We start from the raw sequence: 3,933 nt of genomic DNA on the forward strand, positions 1-3,933 counted from the left end.
TTTTTGGTGTTTTTGAGAGTTTCCCTATAGCTCCAGCTGTCCTGAAACTCACTATGTAGACTAGGCTAATCTTGAACTCACAGAGATCCGCCTGCTTCTGCCTCCTGAGTGCTAAGGCTAAAGGCATGTGCCACCATACCCAGCACACCTATCCTGTTTTTTTAAAAATTTGTTTAATTTTTATGTGTATGAGTGTTAGGCCTGCATGTATGTAAGTGAACCCATGTTGTCCAGAAGAGGGTGTAGGATCCCCTGGAACTGGAGTTACGGAGGTTTTTAGCCTCCATGCGGGTACTGGGAATCTAACCTGGGTCCTCTGCAAGAGCAGCCAGTGCTCTTAACCACTGAGCCATCTCTCCAGCCCTCTATCCTGTTTTTTGACCCTTCAGTTAAACTACTCTGACTGCCCAGCAAGCTTCAACCATCTGCTTATCTCTGACTCTCAGTTCTGGGATTACAAGCATTTGCCACCACACCCAGGTTTTTTAAAAGGTGGATTCTGGGGATCAAACTTGGGTCTTCCTGCTTTCAAAACAAGCATTTTACTAATGGAGCTATCTTTCTACTACCTTTCCTGGCTTTTACTATTTTATAATGAAATATATCAACATCTGGAAGACCAGCATATCTTAGTGAATCTCTCAATCTCTCTCTCTCTCTCTGTCTTGCTCACTCGCTCTCGCTCTCGCTCTCTCACTCTCTCTCTGTACCAGTGATCAAACCCAGGGACATGAATATAGTAGGCAAGCATTCCACCACTGAGCTACATCCCCAGCCCTATAACAATATTTTCTTTAAAAAATATTTTTTTATTTTATGTGCATGAGTGTATTGCCTGCATGCGTGTAAGTGCATCCATGTCACTCAATGCCCAAGGGGGGTTGAAGGGGGCTTGGATTACCTTAAAACTGGAGTTACGGACAGTTATTAGCTGCCATGTAGGTGTTGGGAATCCAACCAGGTCTTCTACAAGAGCAACCAATGCTCTTACCCGCTGAGCCATCTCTCAAGCTCTTGCCGCCATAGTTTTTGAGGAAGAGTCCCTCGCTGAACCTGAAGTTCACTGATTTGGCTAGATTGGCTGGCCATCAAACTCCAGGACCTGTCTCCCTTCTCCCAGTGCTGGTGTTTTATACACTGTATCACCCTACCTAGTTTTTATTTGTTTGTTTGTTTGTTTGGTCTTTTTGAGACAAGGTCTCCCTGTAGCCCTAGCTAACTTGGAACTCGATATATAGACTAGGCTGGCCTTGGACTCACAGAGATCCACCTGCCTCTGCCTCATGCTGGGACTAAAGTCGTGGGCCGCCATGCCCAGCCCCACCTAGCTTTTGTATGAGTTTTGGGAATTCAAACTCAGTTCATACTTCTGGAAAGCCATCTTTCCAGCTGCTTGGTTAAAAGAAAAAAAAGAACTTTGAGACAGGGCTTACTATATACCTGACTGACTGATTGACCTAGAACTTGCTTTGTAAGACAAGCGTGGCCTTAAGCTCAGAGTTCTGCCTCCTAAGTGCTGGGATTAAAACTGTGCAGCATCATGACCTGTCTCAGTAAATGTTTTCAAATTATTTCAGTTTTAATGTCAAATGTAGTAAGTGCTTGTAAACAAAACTATAATTTGTCTTGGGAGGTGGAGGCAGGTGGATCTCTGTGAGATCGAGACCAGCTTGTTCTTCATAGAGAGTTCCATGCCAGCTGGAGCTATAGGGAGACCCTGTCTCAAAAGAACAAAAAAAAAAACCAAAGCAACTCTATAACATGTCAGAGTACAAAGGGGTCCTGACACCAATGAGTTTGAGAACCAACAATTTATGAGCCAAGTGCAGCATGACCAGAATTGCTTCCTAGTTTTGAATATGTTACCCCAAAAGACTGAAAAGTAAAAAAAAAAAAAAGCAAGAAATTGAGAGAGGAAATTGTTGAAACAGTTCTACAAACATTCTACAATCTCAAGCCACATGGAGAGAAAAGGTTTCAATTCAGTAGAGTTTTAAGATTACTCAAAACTACAAGGAGATATCATTCCTCAACTAATTTATGATTGATTGGCCGTGTTCAGGACCTCTGTCAACAGGGGCTGGAGGGGCTACTCGGCAGACGAATGCATGCTTTTCATAAGCAAGGCCCTGAATTCAATCTCCAGCACCAAAAAATAAATGAACAAATAAAAAGTCTGGTAGTGAATTTTGTCAGTGAAGGTGCAAAAATTCACTCTCATTCACAGCTGGTGGATGTACAGATATCTAGAAAACACAAGTGCTATCAATATTTAAAGTCTACTTGTATTTTGATCTCATAAATTCCATGCAAAACATGGCTGGGCATGGTGGCACATACATATAGTCTCAGCTATTTGGGAAGCTGAGGCAGGAGGATTTCTGGAGTCCAGTAGTTCAAGACTGGCAACATAGTAAGATTCTATTTTTTTTAAAAAATTAGGGGACTGGAGAGATGGCTCAGCGGTTAAGAACACTGTCTGCTCTTGCAGAGGACCAGGATTGGATTCCCAGTGCCCACAGGGCAGATAACAGCTGTCCTTAACTCCAGTTCCAGGGGGACTGTGTTTTTTATATAATATAAGCTTGTAAGCTTAGACCATTTGAAGTTTCCTTTGTTTTATTTACTGGGCAGATACCTTGAAATGTAACGTTGGGATGCTCAGAGATGTTTCATTGCTCTGTGGTGTTTTCAGTACCCTGGGATATGATGCTTCCCACTCACTATGTCTGACTGTTGATAGAGATATAAAATTAGAATGGCAAGTTCATCGAATGGTTTAATGAGGCACCTGGTCCAAGTAGTTCAAGAGTAGTGTAGATCAAATGAGTCAGAAATCTAAATGTCTATTGATGATACATTTTTGTAAATTGTAATGACTGTCTGACCAGGTCCAAGCCTGGTTAGCCTAGCCTAGCTATAGATCAAAAGGTGGCAAGAACCCTGACCCATGCCTAGGATATCTACTTTGTAAGCTATGTTGGTAAAGTGAACTTAGTAAGTTTCCTTAGTAAGGAACCCTGATAACCTGGGTTCTGTACTGTGACCCACATAGTGGAAGGAGAGAACCAACTCCCACAAATTGTTCTTTGACCTCCACAGGAGTCATGGTATGCTCCCTCCACAAATAAATAAATGTTTAAAAAAAAAATTCCAGCTTGCAGGGCATGGTGGCATACGCCTTTAATCCCAGCACTTGGGAAGCAGAGGCAGGCAGATCTCTAGGATTTCAAGGCCAGCCTGGTCTACATAGCAAGTTCCAGGCCAGCTAGGGCTACAGAGAGAGACCCTGTCTCAAAAAGAACCTCCCCCCAAAATTCCAACTGGATGTAATGTTACATGTCTATAATATCAGTCTTAGGAAGCTAAAGCAGGAGGATTGTACGTTTGAAGCCAACCTGGGCTTCACAGAGAGACCCTGCCTCACCACCTAGCTCAAATTTCATATATATATGTAACATGTGGTATATTGGGCGTGGTGGCACACACCTGTAGTCCCAGCACTTGGGAGGCAGAGACAGGTGGATCTCTGTGAGTTCAAGGCCAGCCTGGTCTACATAGTGAGTTGCAGGACAGCTAGGGCTACAGGGAGACCTTGCTTCAAAAAAACAAAAAAAAAATGTGGTATATTGTGCTCACTTCAGCAGCACATATACTAAAATTGGAAGAACACAGAGAAGATTAGCCAGTAAATTTGTGAAGCATTCAATATTTTTGTATTTCAAATATCTAAAAAAAAAAACAGGTATATGTATTATTATTTCACTTAGGACCAGGGAAGTACTTCCCTCTTGTGCACAAATCTCTGGGTTTGATCCCAAGCACTACAAAGAAAAAATATTTTTACTTAAATAATTAAGTAAAAATAGAGTCCCGATGATAGTTGAGGACGATTTAGTCAGTGGAATAAAATGGTTACTGGAGACACATGAC

At 42.2% G+C, this 3,933-nt stretch overlaps 1 pseudogene; it reads left to right on the top strand.

Annotated features, from left to right (window-relative positions):
- The first annotated feature begins 3,631 nt into the window (after positions 1 to 3,631).
- Positions 3,632 to 3,716, top strand: LOC115070198 (annotated as a pseudogene).
- The last annotated feature ends 217 nt before the right edge of the window (positions 3,717 to 3,933 follow it).

Source organism: Nannospalax galili, unplaced genomic scaffold (assembly GCF_000622305.1).
Source record: "Nannospalax galili isolate Female #2095 unplaced genomic scaffold, S.galili_v1.0 scaffold1055, whole genome shotgun sequence".
In the NCBI taxonomy this organism is placed as follows: Eukaryota; Metazoa; Chordata; class Mammalia; order Rodentia; family Spalacidae; genus Nannospalax; species Nannospalax galili.